At 41.4% G+C, this 21,010-nt stretch overlaps 1 protein-coding gene across 2 annotated transcripts in view; it reads left to right on the top strand.

Annotated features, from left to right (window-relative positions):
- The window catches only part of SERTAD2 (SERTA domain containing 2), a 116,086-nt gene that overhangs the window by 75,710 nt on the left and 19,366 nt on the right, over nt 1–21,010 (top strand). The window contains exon 1 of one of the 2 annotated variants that reach the window (XM_053588565.1): nt 18,867–19,161. The exons of the other annotated variant lie outside the window; for it this stretch is intronic. The gene's annotated coding sequence lies outside the window, so the exon portion shown is untranslated. Of the gene's footprint in view, nt 1–18,866; nt 19,162–21,010 lie in introns of those variants that run through there. 2 annotated transcript variants of the gene reach the window in all.

Below are 21,010 nucleotides of genomic sequence, written 5' to 3'. Positions count from 1 at the left end.
GTAAATCCTGATATACCATTCAAGCCCCCTAAGCCATCATCCTGGGGCTAAAGGAAATATTTGTATCTGTGATTGGCACCAGTATTTTTCAGAGCAACTCAGAGACTAAGATTTGAGGCTACTAACTAAAGGAAGATGGGTTCTTCTACTCCAAATGAAGCTTAAAACCCCCTACTTTTTTTTTTTTGCAAACATTCTGTTTATTTGGGTTCACTCGGCAAACATACTGACTTTTTCTTTTCTTTTTTTTTTTTTTTTGAGACAGGGTCTCACTGTGTTGCCCGGCCTGAACTCAAACTCACAGGGTCAAGTGATCCTGCCACCTCAGCTTCATAAGTAGCTGGGATTGTAGACTCATTGCTGGCATTTTTTTTTTTTTTAAGGTGGCATAAAAAGTATTGTGGCCCAATTATAAAAATGAAAGTAGGAAGAGGAATGCCAATTGCTCCCGTTACTTGTGTTATAAAGTCATTGAAGAAAGTAGCTGATCTTTCCCAATCTTTATTATATTATCTCATCAGAATATAATTACATCAAGGGGACAAGGAAGAGTGAATCACAGATAATTAACAATCCAGAGGTTTAACACTCTTTTAGTTATTTTTGAGAGAATCTTTTCTTAAGCTGAGCCCAGGGCCTGACACAGTGGACATTCAGTAAATGTTAGAAAAGCTAACATACTGTTAGCGTAGGAAAGCTGATTCCTGACTGAGAGTACCTTTTTTATTTACTTCAGTCTCCCTCAAGGTCGGGGGGTCAGAAGTGGGTGAGAATGTTTTGCTGGAGTTGTTTGCGGTGCGTGATGGGGGCAGAAGAGCGTGAATGCGTTGCACGCGTGCAGCCTCACATCTGATGGGTGCAGTTCTGTGCTGCTCAGCTATGGCAGCCTTGCATGAGTCGTGGTATTTTAGGCCCTGCACATGTCAGCAATGCGTGTGGGTTGAACTAACACAGAAGCATCATAGTCCTCTAGAAATATACATAAAAGTAAAATAAACCATTGGAATACCTGTAGTTTTTCATAGAACAGCAAATGCTCCTGATGTCTTTACATTTTGAGCTTTTTGTTTTTAGAGCTAATGCTTTTGTTTACTAGCTAAGACCATCATCTTAGCATTTTCTATTTAAGTGTTTAAGATTCAGTCATAAATTTTACTCTAAGCTAAAGCTGTTTTTAGAAACTGAGCGTATGGGCACATTAAAAAGAAAAAAATAGGGTATATTAAAATATATATTGAAATTTTTCTGATTCCTGCTGCTTCATAGGTAAAATAAAGAGAGCACCGTACTTAAATTTTTTCCCATCTGAGTTTGTTTTTAGAAATGGGCTTTGGCAAAGAGTCTTCATTTGACAATTAAATGATATTTATAATAATATAAATTCGAAAATGAAATCTTCTGATCTTGAATCAGAAGATTTGGGTTCTATGATATGGATTTTTTAAAGTGATACACATGACCTTAAACCTTGTCCTTCCCAAGGTTGAATCAGTTTATACTCCTACCAGTAGCTACGAGACAGCCCTGTCCACTGTACCTTCATGTTGTTTTCAGTTTGGAAATGTTAGCCAGCTTGATATGTGAAAATTAAAATTTTTTCAAATTTGTATTGCTTTAAGTGAATCGATTAATTAATATGTTTATGTATTTATTTAGAGACTGGACCTTGCTTTGTCACGTAGGCGGTAGCGTAATAACTCTGTTGTAGCTCACTGTAACCTCAAACTCCTGGGTTCAAATGATACTCCCACTTCAGCCTCCCAAGTAGCTGGTACTATGGGCCACCACAACCTAGATAATTATTGTAAAAATTTTTTTGCAGAGATAGGATCTTGCTGTATTGCCCAAGCTGGTCTTGAACTCTTAGGCTCACACAATCCTCCCAAAGTACTGGAATTACAGGTATGAGCCACTACCTCACCTGACCCTATTAAGTGAATTTGTATTTGTTTTTTTCATTCATTTCTTCCTTCAGTATTGACTAGCTTGTGTCCTTTGCTTATTTTTAAAATTTAGTTTTAGTGTTTTCTAATGTTTATGTTTTACTAAGGTCTATTCCAAAGTTTTCAATTCCGATTCACTTAAGTACATATTTTTCGCTAGAATCCAATTCTTAATTATTATAGCATTTTAATGTTTTTATATCTCCTTTTAATTTTTCCTCATTTGTTGGTTATTCTAAATAAATTTTAGGATCATTCTGTCAAATTCTAGAATAGATGGGGAGTTAACTTCCTAAAATGAAAGTCAGATCATGCCACTATCCCATGGAAACTTGTAATGACTCCTCACGGCTTCAGCATATAAAGGCCACACTCCTTAATGTCACCTCCAAAGCCTTTCTAGACCTGCCCCAGCCAAACTTCTAGTCTTACGTAGTGCTGCTCCCTGCTTAAAATTTACACTTCCGGTCTGCACCCATATCATATGCTATTTCTCACCTTTCCATCTGCCTTTAATTACCTTTGATTAGATTATGGCCTTAATTAATTCCTATTGACCCTAAAAATTTATTGCCACCTCCTAGCCTACTTTCACACTGACCAGGCTCTGTGGCCACTAATGTATATGTCTCTTTCACCATAGAACCCATTGCAGAGCAGTGATGAGTTAATCCTTCCAGCGATCTCAGTAGGAGCATCTCTTACTCATTTTGTATTTCTAGTATCTACTAGTATCTAGTACGGGTCATACAGTAGGTGGTGTGGATGGATTAGAGGAGAATATTCAAGACTGGAAATAGGGAAATAGATTTTTGCAGTAATCAAAGTGAATGATAATTAGTGTCTTGACTACAGCAGTGGTGGGAGAAATGGGATATGTTTGGAAAATTGACAGGGCTTTGTGTCTTGATGAATGTGAGGGTAAGAGAGAAAGAATATGCTTTCGATCTTAGATTTCCAACTTAGACACCAAGGGGATGTTAATGCCTGAATCATATTTAGACATTTGGGGAGGGGCAGATTTAAGGAGAATTGTAACTAGGACAATTTTAGATGTGCTATGAGATGGACATGTCTTTATGATACTCAGTGGTGATGTCTAATAGGTAATGTGATATAAATAGGTTATTATACATTTTTATTGTTCAAAGCAGGAGCTTTTTGAGAATTAAAGAGGCATTGTTAATAATTGTGCCTGAGGCAGCGCCTGGGGCTCAGCGGGTAGGGCACCGGCCCCATATACAGAGGATGGCAGGTCCAAACCCAGCCCCAGCCAAACTGCAACAAAAAAATAGCCAGGCAGGCAGCGCCTTGTGGCTCAAAGGAGTAGAGCGCCGGCCCCATATGCTGGAGGTGGCGGGTTCAAACCTAGCCCTGGCCAAAAACTGCAAAAAAAAAAACAAAAGCAAAAATAGCCGGGTGTTGTGGTGGGTGCCTGTAGTCCTAGCTACTCGGGAGGCTGAGGCAAGAGAATTGCGTAAGCCCAGGTGTTGGAGGTTGCTGTGAGCTGTGTAACGCCACGGCACTCTACGGAGGGCAACAGAGTGAGACTCTGTCTCTACAAAAAAAAAAAAAATTATGCCTGGACAACAAACATAAACCAGGAATGACGCAAACTAACTGGGCTTTATAGTCTTCCTATATGAAGATCAGATCTGAAGCTCAAAGAGAAAGGTCTGGAATGTAGTTAATGATTTATGAATTATTAGCTTATAGGTGCTCAGAGAGTGGGGAAAGTTACCTAGGAAGAGTTTACAGGATAAGGAGAAGAGAATAGGGGCAAGACAAAACCATAGGGAATGCTAACATTTATGTAGTAATTATCAAATAAGAAAGTATTTTTCAAAGTACTCGTATCCCCAAACTTTCCTGAAGATTTTGATATCCTTAACTAACCATTCCCACATCTCCTTCATCCTCCAACCAACCATCCCTGTCTCTCAGCCCACCCCACCCCAGGTACTGTAACCCTTTCTGGCCCCAAAATGCAGCCGGAAGCGATTTTTTAAAAATCTTAAACTACAGGTTTATAGGGAGGCCAGAGGAAGAGCTGCTAACAAAGGAAACTACAAGTGGCCAGAGAGATAAGAACCAGGAGACTACAGTTCAACTTAAAAGAAACCGGTGGAAGTGGTCAGCAACGTGGAATGCTGCAGAGAGGCTGAGTAATATGGGGAACTGAGGGGTGCCATTGACCATGGCATTTAGGAGGCACTGCTGCCCTTTTCTCGGGTGGCCAATACAGTTGTCCTGTAGTAGGCGGAGGAAGATTAAAGCTGTGAAAGGTAGATGCAAGTAACCACCGGCATTCCTGCAGCACTGAGGTGGGGAGGATTGCATCCTCTTTCAGAAGTGAAGATGGAGCACAGTGAGCCTAATTAATGTATTGCCTGCAGGAGGGAGCCAGTAGAGAGGGCAAGGCTGCATTCGCAAGAGAGTAAGAAATACCAATCTGGAGTTATAGTTAAGCTTTTTTTCTGAGTCCCACTGTCCTGTCAGGAGTACCTGTTCTGTATCATAGTTGAATGGCACCAGTTCATTCTAGTAGGGGTCGCTTTCAAAACCACCATCCAGATGTCTGTTTGGTTGGTTTGGGATTAGATATTTCTTCCTTTTTTTCTAAAGACTGTAGGTGGGATTCTTTGAAAAGTATAATAACTTTGTCTCTGGTTACATTGATTTGCTGATATGTCACTGGTAAAGTGTTGATAACCTGTAAATCTGCATTTATGGGTTAATAGGATGCATCCTTTTTGATAGATTTACAAACACGCTATACAAAAAAATTCCTTTAGAATATGTTTATGTGTGTTTCATGGTGTCATATGTATTAGATGGAAAAGTGAGTTTTTAAAGTTGTTTTTTCTTGAGAAGCTCCATTAAGAAAAAAGATGTTAAAATAATAGAAACTGGTTCTGTTTTCTGATTTGCTATCTCATAGTCAGAAGTTAGTTGTAAGGTTAACTTCCTCAGAGGGAAGAAGGCAAGGACACTCACAAAAGGAAAAGCAATGTTTAATTTCTCTGCAAAGGTCTCAACATGCTCTGAAAAGTAAAGATTTCGGGCTTAATGTGCATGGAACAAAAGGCCGTTGTGAGCTGTGTACAAGAGTTGGTGAGAGTTTGTATTCTGCCCCTTTTTTCTGTGGGAGTTATTTCCTGTTGTTGACTAGAGTTCTTTATTTAGAACCACCTAGCTTCAGAATGCCTGCTAGCTTGCAGAAAAGTGTATACTTAAAACACAGGCCAATTTCAAGACAATCTCTTTGAAAGAAGTCACACTACGCATGCACTGAGACCACATCTTGTACTCAAAGGTCAGGATCTCCAATGCTGAGAGACACAATAAGGAAGTGCCTAAATCTGTTTGCTGTAGCAGTTGGTGGTCACCTGAGCACTTAGCGAAAGATAGCTTATGGAGAAAGTGTGCTTCCATTTCTCATTCTTTAAAAAAACACGATTTTACTTTTTAGTGTTAAATGAGTTGTTTGGTATTGTAAGTACCATATTTTGTGATGAAACTTTTATGCCTGCTAGCATGGTAGAACTTAGTCTGATAGATAAGAAATATACCCTAAACACAGGCTTTAAAGCAGTTACTCTCTTCTTTGTACTCTTCCTGTTTAAGAAGTTTAGGTTGTTTTGGCATTATCATTGAGTTTTACAGTCTAATATTAAGAGAGGAGGGAAGAAGGATAATATATGAAAACGAGGGGGATAATTCTTTATTACTGGAATCATGGAGAACAAATGAATGCTTGAAATAAAAATAATTGTTGAATATTTATTAACAGATTCAAAATGTTGTAAATAACAATCTTACAAAGTTTTACTTCATGGGAACTGGAACCATAAGGAAGAAAAAAAAGAAAATGTATTTATTTAACCTAATAAATTCGGAAACAATAAATTAAAATTATTTATTACAACATATTTATTTGCTTGATACTTTTTTTTTTAATCGAGACAGCGTCTCATTTTGTCAACCTCAGTAGAGTGTCGTGGTGTCATAGCTCACAGCAACCTGAAACTCTTGGACTCAAGTGATTCTCTTGCCTCAGCCTTACTAGTAGCTGGGACTACAGGCAGCCACCATGACACCTAGCTATTTTGTTGTTGTTGTTTAGCAGGCCCTGGCCAGGTTTGAACCCACCAGCCCCAGAGTATGTGACTGGCACCCTAACCACTGAGCTATGGGCACCCAGACTTGATACTTTTTAAAAAGAAATTAAACATTCTAGATAAAATAAAAGCCACCTTAGCCAGGCGTTGTGGCGGGTGCCTGTAGTACCACCTACTCGGGAGGCTGAGGCAAGAGAATCGCTTAAGCCCAGGAGTTGGAGGTTGCAGTGAGCTGTGTGAGGCCACGGCACTCTACCGAGGGCCATAAAGTGAGACTCTGTCTCTACAAAAAAAAATAAATAAATAAAAAAAATAAAAGCCACCTGTGTGTCTCCCTCTGATTCTTTTACCACCTCCCTTTTTAGAGGTAACTACTTTCTTGGATGGTTTTTATCTCTAATCATTCCCTGTGATGGCATATGTATGTATCTATGAATAAGGCACAGCCATGTTTTATATGTTTAAAAAATTTTTTTTTTTTTGGAGACAGAGTCTCACTTTTGTTGCCCTTGGTAGAGTGCTAAGGTGTCATAGCTCACAGAAACCTCAAACTCTTGGGCTCAAGCGATTCTCTTGCCTCAGCCTCCTGAGTAGCCTGAACTATAGGCACCTATCACAACACCGTGCTAATTTTTAGAGATGTGGTCTCACTCTTTCTCATGCTGGTCTCAAACTCCTGAGCTTGAGCAATTTATCTGCCTTGGCCTCCCAGGTTTAAAATATTTTATATAGGTGCCTGTGGCGCCTGTGGCTCAGTGAGTAGGGTGCTGGCCCCATATACCAAGGGTGGCAGGTTCGAACTCAGCCCCGGCCAAACTGCAACAAAAAAAATAGCTGGGCATTGTGGCCAGCACCTGTAGTCCCAGCTACTCAGGAGGCTGAGGCAAGAGAATTGCCTAAGCCCAAGAGCTGGAGGTTCCTGTGAGCTGTGACACCACGGCACGCTACCGAGGGTGACAAAGTGAGACTCTGTCTCTAAAAAAATTAAAATAAAAATAAAATATTTTATATAAATGGTATTATATTGCATATACTTTACAACGTGCTTTGTTTTGCTCAACATTATGTTTTTGAGATTTAACATTATGTTTTTAAATCAACATGTTGATATGTGTTACCTTTAGTTCTTTTGAACCTCTATAGCCTTTGAGTATATCAATTAATTCTTATCTTGGTGAACCTTAAGGTTACTTCCAATAGTTTGCTGTTACAAGCCATGCTGCCACAAGGACTCTTCTTCTATGTCTCCATGCGGATAAAAACAAGAGTTTCTCTATTCTAGACTTATCACTTCTAGTCCAGAATTCCTGAGGAGAATGAAGCCCCAATACCCTAAGATAGCCATTGCAGGTAATTAATTCACTTCTGTCTTGTAAATCTAGAATGGTTCAAATATTGGGCTGGAACTAGAGATTGATGGCACCTCCTACAAATGAATGTGCCTCTTCCTAACTCTAGAGTTTAGTTGAGAGACTTGAAATACCCATGGGGTGGTAATGCCACAAAAATCAGCAAATGCTATAAGTAAGAGCTTCCTTCCCCACCCCACCCCCCAGCTAGTTGGTAAACATTTGCCAGTACAACACTGATTTTAACTCTATACCAACCTTGGAAGAACTTAGGAAATAGTCTTTTGAATCATTTTCTGTAGGGCTTATCTTTTCATGAACCCCAATTGAGAAAGATTGCAGTTTGTATGGCATCTTCAACTTTGCTAGATAATGCCAAATTATCACCAAAGCTGGAACTTATATACCCACCAATGTTTTATGAGAATTCCTTTTTTTAATCTATTCTCATCAAGATTTGTTACCGTCACCAGGCGCAGTGGCTCATGCCTGTAATCCTAGCACTCTGGGAGGCTGAGGCAGATAGATCGTTTGAGCTCAGGAGTTCGAGACCAGCTGAAGCAAGAGCAAGACCCCATCTCTAAAAATACCCTGGTGTTGCAGCAGACATCTGTAGTCACAGCTACTCAGGATGCTGAGGCCAGAGAATGGCTTGAGCCCAAGAGTTTGAGGTTGCTGTGAGCTATGATGCCACAACATTCTACTGAGGGCAACGAAGTGAGACTCTGTGTCAAAAAAAAAAAAAAAAAAGATCCGTTATTGTCATACTTTAGTTTTTGTCAATTTGATAACTATAAACTACCTCTTTATAATTTTCACTTTTCTGTTTTTTTTTTTTTTGAAACCGAGTCTCACTCAGTTCCTTGCCCCTGCCCCCCACCCCCACTAGAGTGCTGTGGGGTCATAGCTCACAGCAACCTCAAACTCCTGGCCTCAAAACAATCCTCTTGCCATAGCCTCCCAAGTAGCTGGAACTACAGGCACCTGCCACAGCAGGTTGGTCTCTCACTCCTGAGCTCAAGCAATCCACCTCCCTTGGCATACCAAAGTGCTGGGATTATAGGCATGAGCCACTGCACCCAGCTTATTTTTCTGATTATTGATGAGATTGAGTATCTTTTCACATGTTTATTGAGCATTTGTTTTTCCTCTCTTATCCATTTTCCTTGGGTTTATGTGACTTTTTAAAACCTGACTCAGAAGAGTTACTAATTCTGAATACTAATCTTTTGTTGATTCTATGACTCATAGATATCATTCAACACTCTTTAGCTTGCCTATAAATTGTTCATAGTGTATTATGTTTAATAGATGTTTAATTTTAATATAATCTAAGTTATTGATCTTTGTCCTTACGGTTTGTGCATTGGGTGTATTGTTTCTTAGTAGTTTTGGTCTATGCAAGCAACAGAATTTCACTGAAATGGTTGAACTAAAGAGACTTAATAAAAGGAATTTTATAGAGATGTGACAAAAGTTGAGGTGTGGAAGACCAACAATAGTTGGAAGCTGTTACTATCCTTATGCCTGAATGGGAAAGGGGAGGAGATAGTGTTACTAGAATCCAGAGGGAGTTGGGATCCTGGAGAAGGGGCTACTGCTGAAGCTGTGATTGTGGACAGATGGGAACTGCCAGGTGGGGGCCCAAAGCAGGAGGGACCAGGGAAGAGCTACCCCAGCCTTTCCCTCCTGACCCACCCATCTTCTTCTGGTGCTTTCTTTGTCTGAATCTAATTGGATCTAGTTAGCAAAAGAGCTTGGATGAGGCAGTCTCTAGAGGTCAATATTTCAAGGCATGAAGCCAAGCAGAGGCAAGTAGAGAGTGAATCTCAGGAGATGAACAATAATCAGCACACATTCCTTATCCTAAAGCCATAAATATATTTTCCTGTATTCTCTCCTAAACGTTTTAAAGTTTTGTTTTACATATTCAGATTTTAAACCACTTAAAATGTGTGTTTTGGTAGATATTAGGCACCTAATTTTATTTTTCAGGCAGGTAACTAGGTGATCCTGAGCTATTCATTGAATGAGTCTATTCTTTCCCTACTGATCTGGGATCTTACTTCTATCATATATTACACTTCCATATATGTATGGGTCTATTTCTGCATCCTCAATCTGTTCTAGTGATCTATTTATCTACACCTATGCTAATGCCACTGTTTTAATTATCAGAGCTTCAAGCTCTGATATCTGATGGATGCAGCTCCCATCTTGTTCTTTTAAATTTATTACAGTTATCCATGGCCTTTTTCTATTCCAGATGAATTTTAGGATTCGATTGCCAAGTTCTGTGGGAAGAAAAAAAAATTAGGATCTAAATTGCGTTTAATTTGTTGAAGAGTTTGGGGGAGAACTGCCATTTATATAATATGAAGTATGGTCTATACAATGGTATAGCTCCCCATTCATTCTAATCTTTTTATCTGATAAACTTTTGGAAAAGAGTTTATTTTCTCACTTTTCATTTTTGACTTTAATACGAAAATAATAATTCTGGAATCTTTATTCTCACAGCTGTTAATTTTTGTCATTAAAACTAAAAGCATAGGGCGGCGCCTGTGGCTCAGTCAGTAAGGCGCTGGCCCCATATGCCGAGAGTGGCGGGTTCAAACCCAGCCCCGGCCAAACTGCAACCAAAAAATAGCCGGGCGTTGTGGCGGGCGCCTGTAGTCCCAGCTACTCAGGAGGCTGAGGCAAGAGAATCACTTGGGCCCAGGAGTTGGAGGTTGCTGTGAGCTGTGTGAGGCCACGGCACTCTACTGAGGGCCATAAAGTGAGACTCTGTCTCTACAAAAAAAAAAAAAAACTAAAAGCATGATGTCCAGCGTTTTGAAGGGGCAACATGTCAGCATGAATGTCAGATTTAAAATATTTTATGCCTTTTTGCAACTTAGGCTTTAAATTCTTAAAAGAAGTAAAACAAGTATAAATTGTGTTGAAATCACCAGTATTGATCATGAGAAAGCTTTTTTTCTGCAGCCCCAGTACTGGATTGTGCTGCATTCAGTGTAATGAGGCCAAATGAATCACTGCAGTCATAGTGAGGGAATCCGGCACATTTTGAGTGAGATTTTTGACTCAATATGACTCTTTCAGATGTATGTTTTCTTTTAAATGAATCATCTTTAGGGACAGTTAGATACATGCACGTTGTCTGAGCAGATTCAAGATCATAGAGTGTATATTTATTTGTAAGAGAACAGAACAGCAGTGGGCGTCTATGCTACAGATGATATTCTTAGGGTATTTGCTGCCATCCACTCTCCTTTCTAAATTTGGTGTTACAGATTCAACTTCTGTTTTTAAAAAGGGAAGTTGCATATAGATCATTCACACTATTATTTTCTCCTTAAAGCCAGTTTCTCTGATAATTGCCCATGTAGGGAATTTCATATAACCTAAATGAGACTTCTCGAAGAAAACAATTTTGAAACAAATGTTACTTAACGAGATTAAATCATTTGTTCAATATTTAAAGTGTGTTTTTTAAAAAAATTGCCTGGTTACCCAAGTGTACCTCATGTGGTTTTAGTGTCTATCTGAGCTGCCTGCTTTATTTTCTTCCTACTTGACTTTACTCTGTACATTTCTGAAATTTTAGAAATAAAAATTTATGACTTTTGAAATAGAATTTTTTTTTATTTAAAGCAAAGAACTACTATTATTAGTTGGATAATTTTTAAGTCCTGTTTATTCTAGCAATAGGTCTCTAAAAGACAATTCTACATGATGACTAAAAGAAAAAGTAAATTCTACACTATCTTCGCAAGTGTTTCCTTCACAAAATGAAGAAAAATTCAAAGTGGCAAAGAGTTTATTCATTTTTAGTTGTATACTGTATTTACATTTAAACTGTTTACTAATGATTCCCATAGCCTAAACTTAAAGGCATTTCCTAGGCATCTATACACATTAAAGCTTTGGATTTTTTTTGACTTTTTTTTTTTTTTTGAGATGGAGTCTCACTATGTCACCCTCGGTAGAGTGCCAGGGCATCACAGCTCACAACAGCCTCAAACTCTTGGGCTTAAGTGATTCTCTTGCTTCAGCCTCCTGAGTAGCTGGGACTACAGGCACCTGCCACAAAGCCTGGCTACTTTTTTGGTTGCAGTTGTCATTGTTGTTTGGCAGGCCCGGGCTGGGCTCGAACCCGCCAGCCTCGGTGTATGTGGCTGGTGCCCTCCTCACTGAGCTGCGGGCACCAAGCCTTTTTTTTAACTTCTTAAAGTAGAATTTTTATAGCTGGGATTTCAAAAGATGGTAAATATATTGTTTATATTACAAAAATCACCATACTTTTCTTAAAAGTCTGCTTTACTCAATCAAAGGTAGTTTAAAGTACACAAATAAAAATATATATTCCAGAAAATAGAATTTAGTCTAGCCAGTCATATAAATTTGTTTGACTTTGAAACGTAAAGACATCTGGCATTAGAGTAATACATTTGAAAAAAAGGTGTTTCCTTTTTCCTACATCGTTTTGCCAAGTTTTCCTCAGAATTAATGCTGGTTGATTACAGTCTTAACATGTTTGATTATTGTCATATTTTTGTATTTCATGAACAAGAGAGAATGAATGTGACAGTAATAAATGGTTGTTTGAAACACTGAGGCAATCATTTGAAAATATGGATAAGAAGTCTTTTTTTTTTAATTTTTATCTTAAGGTTGATGGCCTGAGCATATATTTGTGTTTTCTCTAGCCTCGACCTGGCTTTTTTACCCATAAATATAAATTTCTTTTAAATTAGATTTAACTGGGACTTTTTTTTTTTGAGACAGAGCCTCAACCTGTCCCCCTGGGTAGAGTGCCATAGCGTCACAGCTTACAGCAACCTCCAAATCCTGGGCTCAAGCAATTCTCCTGCCTCCGCCTCCCAAGTAGCTGGGACTATAGGCACCAGCCACATGCCTGGCTATTTTTTGGTTGCAGTGGTCATAGTTGTTTGGCAGGCCTGGGCTGGATTCGAACCCGCCAGCTTGAGCCACAGGAGCTGAGCCTAACAGGGACTTTTGACTAAGTAGGAAGAGAAAAGTCATCTTTAAAAGGTACAAAATGGTAAAATTATGGTAATAATTTGGTATTTACCTACAAAGTTGTTCTGGACATAGTGAAGCTGTATAGATTAACTCTGAATGGCATATACTTTGTGAGGAAATTTTTAACTGGAAAGATTAACCTCTTGAGTTTATGAAGCTGGTGTAAGCTCTCCAGCATTTCTTCCTTTCTTTTTCCTTTTCTCTTTCTTTTTATTTATTTATTTATTTTGACAGACTTTTATTCTGTTGTCCTGGGGTTGAGTGCCATGGATCTTAGCAACTTCAAACACTTAGGCTCAAGAGATCTTCTTGTTTCAACCTCCCAAGTAAGCTGGGACTACAGGTACCCACCACAACGCCCAGCTAGTTTTTCTATTTTTAGTAGAGACAGGGTCTCACTTTTACTCAGGCTGGTCTCCAATTCCTGAACTCAAGACATTACACCCATCTCAGCCTCCCAGAATGCTAGGATTATAGACATGAGTCACCATGCTTGGCTCTCTAGCATTTTGTCAATAATTTATTCATTCATTCATTCACTGGTACATATTGAATGCCTAATGTGATAGGTTCTATTTTAGAGGCTAGAGAGTGATAAATAGAGTGATGGTTTCATGAACCATACTGGAAATGAGTAAAAGGCTAGAGGATGTGAGGAGTTTATTTCTTTTTTGTTGTAGTGGTTGTGGGTTGTTAATTCTGTGGGTTAAAATGTGGTGCTAACAAAGCTAAGAACAGGCAGGGTTGGAGTTTTTGTGTAAGAAATAGAATTGTTATTCTTTGACCCTAGTGTAGGGATGGAACTAGGTGGCACAGCACTGCTTTCCTATTGGTCTCTACACGATGATTCTGTATTTCCTAGCTATAAGCCACCTGCCTTTTTTTTTTGAGACAGAGTCTCACTTTGTGGCCCTTGGTAGAGTGCTGTGGTGTCAAAGGTCACAGCAACCTCAAACTCTTGGGCTTAAACGATTCTCTTGTCTCAGCTTCCCAAGCAGCTGGGACTACAGGTGCCCGCCACAATGCCTGACTAATTTTTGGTTGTAATTGTCATTGTTGTTTGGCAGGCCTGGGCTGGATTCGAACCCACCAACTCTGGTGTATGTGGCAAGATGGATTTGGTTTATGTCTGCAAGATGGATTTGAGCAGTCCTATCCCTATTCTGCTGGAGAGTCACCAAGCTGTGAAGTCTAGAATAACCCTGTCCCCCAAGATTTGTACAGCAACAGGACAATTTACAAGAGCTACAGGCGCTGAGCCTCCATCTGCCATTTTTGAGAAGTTCTCTTCTCTAGATACTCAGCACTCCTGGATTCTACAGAAAATTTCAATGAATGTAGATCCTGCAGCCTCCAGACTTTCTTTGTCCTTGGAAGTCAGCTTGATATAGGGAAGCGTTCAATTGATAGGTCTTTCCCAGAGCCTCTGTTTACTACTCTATGAGATGTGAGTGGTGGTTCTTGTCTTGTCTGTGGCACAGAGAAAGTGTCATAAAGAACAGACAGGGGATTCATATGAAAATGCCTTGTAAATTGTCCTGGTGCAGTACAAATCTTGGGGAACAGGGTTATTCCAGACTTCACAGCTTGGTGACTCTCCAGCAGAATAGGGATAGGACTGCTCAAATCCATCTTGCAGACAAAAAGTCATCCTATTTAGTACATTATCACTATTGGTATTTCTAGTCTTTTCATTTAGTAATGTGTAAATGTGAACTTAATTTTTTGTTCTTCCAGATAAGCCGAACAAGTCATAAAACATTTTATCTCATTGGGACCCTAATACTCCATGAGGACAGTCACCATTTCATAGATTACTAGCTCTAGAAAGGGGGTCTAGAAATCCTTAAGTCCGAGCTTCTCTCCTTTTGCCAGGTACAGAAGCAGGTTCTGTCATGCGGAAGGTCTGATTCCACCTCCTTGTTGGATATGGCCGAGGAGCTAGACCCCAAATCACCTGGCTCAACAACCTTATGCTCTTTTTACCAGAACTAGTCCTGCTTTAAATCTGTGAGCTAGTAGATAAAGAAACTAAAGTCATAGATTAATCATAGTTAAGTAATGAAGTTGTGCAAGATCTTCCAGCTCCTAGTCCAGGACTCTTCATCACACCAAGCTGGTTCCCAAGGACAAGAGAGGTCTGGAGGTTGTGCAGTTTCTAGCATTCATTGAAAATTTCTGAGAAAGCTAAAAACACTAAGCATCTTGAGTGTGAACACCTCAAGAATGACAGGTGGCTCATAGACAAGAGGAAACACAGAGTTGTTGTAGAGACCAAAGGTACTGCTATATCAGGATATAGGGATGAGGGAAGGCATTTGTGAGAAGCAACCACCAGTTTTAGTGGAGTAGCATCCCAGCAGAAAGGGAGCACTGGAGTTCGTAGTCACCAAGAAAGGTGTTTACATCCCAGTGGACTTTACAAGTTTTTGAAGATTTCAAATGAAAACAGTAGCAAAGGGAATAGGAAGGAAGCTCATGCCCAACAGAAGCCATCTTCTGTAGTTATGGTTACAGGGGACTGATCAAAAAAGTTACAAAAAAAGAAAATGATATTAAAAACATTTTGTATAAATAGTGCCACAATAAGATTGTGTTTCAACTTAAGATCTAAATATTGTCAGATATTTTTCAAGATAAAAAGGTATATCTCTAATAAACAAATGAAACCTCCCACAGAACATAAGGGGTGGTTATTGGAAAGTGGTGTCCTAACCATATGGAAAGCTTTATGAAAGGAGTCCTTGGCTGGCGTTGTAGTTCATATAAATTGTGACTTCAGAGAGCAGCAGACAAAAGTCTGCAAAAGTAGGGGGAAGAAGAGATGGAGAAAAGTTTGCAGCAGCAGATGAGTTCACCTGCTCCTTTGGTAGAATGAAATATAAATTGTTGGTAGCTGAAAAGGACTGAACTATCTGCCATCTTTGTGAGAATATTTAGTTGTCCTGATCATTGTATCCTATATCAATTCCTTAATAGGTGATGTGGCTTCCAGAACTTAGTTTTGAAGATTTATTCCAAGTTTTCAGTTATCCAAATGTAACTCCATAGTTTGTAGCTCCAATTTTCCATGAAAATATTTAGCCCAGATGACTCTATATACATTTTATTTTTATTGATTTATTTTGAGACAGAGTCTCAAGCTGTCGCCCTGCGAGAGTGCCATGGTGTCAAAGCAACCTCAAACTCTTGGGCTTAAGCAAGTCTCTTGCCTCAGCCTCCCAAGTAGCTGGGACTCCAGGTGCCCCCCCACAACACCCAGCTATTTTTTGGTTATAGTTGTTATTTGGCAGGCCCCGGCTGAATTCAAACCTGCCAGCTCCGGTATATGTGGTTGGCGCCCTAGCCACTGAGCTACAGGCGCTGAGCCTATACATTTTATTTAATAACTGTAAAGAATTTATTTATTTATTTATTTGGCTGTGAAACTGACCAATATTTGCAAGGTATATAGATGGATGATTATCACTGGTACTTAAGGTGGAACCCGAAAGGTAAATATAAGCAAAAGAAAAATTAAATTCAAAACCTGTTTTCAAGTCTTTATTTTTCAGTTTTATATATCCAGCTTCTCCCTGGTTTCTTTGGTGCATGCTAATTAAGTGCTAAAAGGGCTCAGTTACTGCAGTAGTGCACTGTCTGCAAAATGGGATAGCACAGAAGCTTTCAAAAGAGAAGCAGTGGACTATAAACTAGTCCCCAGAACTACAAAGTGATGCTGAGAAGTTCCCCTCTGAAATTATAATCATGAGCATTTTTTAAATTTACCATCACAGTTCTAGACTCATAAAAAAAGAGTATTTCTTTTCTCCCTAAACACATATGTTCCTGATATTTAAATGTGGATGACTAGCCTAATTTTTACAACTGTTTTAAAGATATGTGAAATTGACAGGAAGAAACTCTAAATTCTCGATGAGGCCCTGAAAGTAAGATTGTTTTAAATGGGCTTTTAAATGTTCTAAAGAGTGAAAACCAAATTACATGTTCACTAATCATTTCTTCCTTATTTGCTAGGAATAAATAATTTTTTTTAAATCATGCTATTGTGTACTGAAGAGAGTTGACTTCAAAAGGGCAGAGAGGTATTTTTCTGGGGAGAGCACGTTTTTTTCTTTTTTTTTTTTAATTGGAAGGAGGGCCTTTCCTTATCCTCATAGACTTCAATTTCCAGGGCTGGGCAGAGGTTGTGGCCCTGGCCTGTGTGTGACTAAGCGTAGGTTGGGGTGAAGGAGTCAGGGAAGAGTTAACCACCTGGTGCTGGATCACATCAGCAGCTGTTGAAACTGCTGCTTCATGCTTTGACTTCTTTGTCAAAGATGCCAGATTCTAGAAGTGGGGGAAGTGGGAGTCAATACATATGTGTAACAATATGTATTGATAAGATGTTATAGTCTTGAAAAGAATGAAGAGGTGGAAACCATTTTACCCCAAAACTTAAGTTATTCTCCTAAGAGCTCAAACCTTTACTGAGCATGCAGAGAATGTATACTTTATGAAATTTAGCAGAATCGTGTGTCCACTCTGGAGACATAAAAATTGTCACTTTGATTTTAATCCTTAGTCTTTTTACAGGAACACTACATTTGGTAATCCATTTGCTAGACATTATCCAAGTGTCACAAAAATTCTGTAAGTCTAACTTTCTGCTTACTTCAATTCATGAATAGCAGTTTAAATTCATTTTAAATTTCAACAGAACTAACGCCGCCTATGGCCTCCACTACAAGGATATCACAGGAAGAGATTATTGCAGCTTCTATTTCAATGGCTTTTCCTTACTTAAAGTGAGCACTGAAAGCATAAGTGAGTGGGTGGTTAGGAAACTGTTAGTTAATGTCTCTAAAATGCAGAACTTTGGAAATGAAAAATATCTTGGCTTCATAGCAAAATTGAATGCTGTGGCACTCAGGCCGAAACTGAGCAAAACCTGCAGAGGGCCGTTGAGCACTGCTTCCACGATACCTAATTTTGAAAGCTACTGCAATGAAACTTTCTAAAGATATCTGCAAATAATGAGATTTTGGCATTGGTTATATTTAAAGCAACATCTGCATAAGATTTTAATTATACGAGGGCCCAGTAAAAACCTTTTCCTTTCCCCTTAAAGATAAAACAAGAAACATCATCTCCTCTACCAACATTTTAGCCCAAGTTTAATTTCAATAAGATCATCAATTTGATTGATAAATTATTACAGAACAGTTTGAACAGGTCTAAATTTGTCTGATGTTAACGACTTATTAATCACCTTTATGCTGCGTCTTAAAGCTTTATTACCCTTACTTACAGCTAGTATTGTGGACCATTAAACGCCAAAATGATCTGAGATAATATTGACTGGGGTGGCAGCCAAGATTTTAAGGTGTCCGAATCCCTCTTTTAACATCTTTACACTGAATGCTCATGTAATTTTAAACATAATTAATTTTCCCCTGGAGCTGTCTCTCTGGCCTCTTTTCCTAGTGCTCTTAAATTCTCACTATTTGAGTATACACACACCCTCTTCCAACTAGTATACATTTCCCAGCTAAACTTAAGTAGTTCAAAGCATAAGCTTTCTTGCAGAGAGGGAAAAGGCTAACAATGTGAAAGTTGAGGGCCGAGGACTGCGTCTCCAAGCCTGGCGTCCCTCCCGCCGGCTTCCGGGTCTGCACCGCAGCTCCGGCTGCCACAAAGGACGCCACTCGGTTCTGTCCGGCTCCCAAAGTACTGTCGATTTGGTGTCCCATTCGAGCGTTGGGCTGGTGCCACCACGCGCGAGGGACTTTTCTGTCCTCGGCTATTGCTAGAGCCCTCACCCCTGTCGTTCGGACATCTTTACCGGCCCCGGGTGCGTCCCGAGACCCGGGCGTCGGGGGAGTGTCCTGCTGAGGACGCCTGCCCCGGGACCCCGCAGGCAACGTGGACGCAGCCCCTGAGGGTCGGGTCTTCGCCCCGCGGCCCCCGCAGGGACCCTGCTGACCCGCCCCACGTTGCCGAATAGCTCAGATGCTTGTCATATTTGCGGTCGCGAGACTCAGCAGGCTGTGCGCGCGCTGCACTCGCCGCCGTCTTTGTCACTGGCCGCTTCGTCATTTGCTGAGAGAGTGTGTGTGTGTGGGTGGGGGGGATTGGTGGCAGTTGTGGTCCTCTCGCCAGAGTGACTCCTTTTTCTCTTCCCTCCTCTTTAAGCCATTCCTTAAGAGAAAATAAAGGGCGCGCCGGCCAGAGGGAGCTGTGGGCGGCGCTGCCACCCGGCGTCTCGCGTGCTCCGCCGGCCCCTTCCTGCTCCTCCGCGGCAGCGGCCCGGCGCCGCATTTATCTCGCCTCCCGGCCGCCGGGGCGGGGGCGGGGCGGGGCGGGGCCGGGGGCGGGGCCTTCGGAGCCGGGCCGGGAGCTCGCGGGAGGCTCGCTGGCCGCACGTCACTCCTGCACGGCGAGTGCTGGAGCACGGGCTGCCGTTCGCTCGGTCAGGGCGCCCCCTCCGCCCGCCTCCCGCTTCCTCCGCCGCCGCCGCCTGCCGTCTCCTCCACCATTGTATAATGCTCCGGGCGCGCAGGCAGAGGACGGCCGAGTCTTAGCTTCGGTCTCGCCTCCCGCCCGCTCCCCGGCGCCACCCTCGGGCCCCCGGAGCTGGGCGCTCCGCATGGAGCGAGAATAGCTTGAGGAGTGGGCGGAAACCCCTCCCGATGCGTTAGTTCCCAGGTGGAGCTGCATGTGGTAAGTTGGACCGGCACGGGGCTGCAGGGGATCCTCGGCGCGCGGAGCTCCCGGGGGGTGGAGGACAGTGCTGGGGCTCGGCCCGGGTTGGAAGAGCCCGGAGGGCGGAGGAGGGGACCGCGGCCGGAGCAGGTACCGGGAGCTGCGCTCGGTCCGCCGCTCTCGGCCCCGCGCCCTCGGACCCCCGCGGCCAGGGCGGGGGGACCCCGGCGTCCTCGGGCAGACCTGGGGGGAAGGGCCGGGGCGGGCGGTCTGGGACCGGGGTCAGGAGGGGGTCGCAGCTAACGAGAGCCGAGCCTGGGGGCCGAGGGAGCTTGGAGCTGTCGCCTTTCACAGCTGGGATGTGTGTGCGTGTTGTGACGGTTGTGGTGTTGTGAACGTGTGAGACTTTTTCTTTTTTTTAAGGCTCGGATTGCTGGCGCGAAGGCTGCTTCACTTTTGAGTTCCGTGGCTGGGTTTGCGTCCAACTTGTTATGGTGTGTTCTTGTGAGTTTTTCGTTATTTTCGATTTTTAAAAAATCCCTCGCCACCCTCTTTTCGTCCATACCCGAGTGAATTGATTTTGGATCTGTATGTGTACTATACTTAACGTCTCGTTGGTCTTTAAGTTAAGAAGCTACGAGTCATCTTCGTGGTAACCTCCTGTGACGGAAAGGGAGGGGGCTGAGGGGAGCCAGCTGTCCCAAGCGCTAGACTTTGTACCAGTTAGACAGGGGGTGTCGACAGAGGGCCTCTGCTTCGAGAGAAAATAAGGTGTTCTTTTTTTTCCTTCTTGGCCTTAGATTATCTTACCTTGAGCAGAAGTGGTAGTAATAGATTGAGATGGGAGCAGAGTTTTAGTTTTAAGTTTCACAAAAAGATCAGATAAAGTTTTTCTTAGAAATAACTTTTTGCTTGTAAACTGGGCAGTTTCAGGAGGTAGAAAGTAAGTTTTCACGGACACTGAATGGCGCAGGGCAGTCAGCTGGGTTGAGACATCCAGGCTCAGACTACAGCAGTTTTTATTTGAATCGAACTGGGCAGCCCCATTTGATCTTGAGGGAGAGATGAAATGTTTTGGAGCTTTGTTCATGAAATATGCTTTTTGATTTACCAATATATGTTAATATCCATAATGCGTGTGCAGAGCCTAGAAGTTGTAGTCACCAATAGGATTACTGAGGTCAAAGTACCTTTTTAAGTTAGAGACTAGTCGCTGACAAGAGTGAAGTGGGTTTTGGGTTCCACTCAACCCCTGGAGGACTGTCCACCTGAGAGCCTCCTTTTTGCTGGGGGGTATGTAGTTGCTTGGGTCAGCAAAAGGCATGTCTGACCCTGGCAACTCTCATCCCTCCCCCTTTTTATAGCAGTCTATTCTGACATGAGTGTGCTAGGGTGTCTGTGAAGATGAAAATACCCTTCCTAAGATCCCAGCTTCTGGCATGAGCAAGAATAGCTTGTTAGTAGATCTATGCTTTCCTGTTCATTTTATTAAGTTTTTGTCATTTAAAAAAGAGAGAGAGACTCGTGCTTAAAAATTTTCCTTTAGCTTCATTGACTGACTTAGAGTTAGTATATGTTAATGTGAAATTGTTTACATTGATCACCAAGTTTGGAACCTTTTAAAATAATTTTTACGTCTTTCCCTTCTTATAATTAAAAGGTGCACAATCTTGTTCTCAGGTGAGAAGTGTTGCGAAATGGATTTGACAGCCCCTCCTCCCTGCCTTTTTTAAAAAGCACTGGGCTCTGTTCCTTAACTTCATTAAGACAGGTAGGGGAGAGGACACAACATTTTATGCTGCCAACCAAGTGTATAACAGGAGGTGTCCTAGGGAACAGTTTTATTGTCAGCCCAATGTCACAGCTT

Source organism: Nycticebus coucang, chromosome 4, assembly GCF_027406575.1.
Source record: "Nycticebus coucang isolate mNycCou1 chromosome 4, mNycCou1.pri, whole genome shotgun sequence".
Taxonomy (NCBI): domain Eukaryota; kingdom Metazoa; phylum Chordata; class Mammalia; order Primates; family Lorisidae; genus Nycticebus; species Nycticebus coucang.
This window is presented reverse-complemented; position numbering and strand designations above follow the sequence as displayed.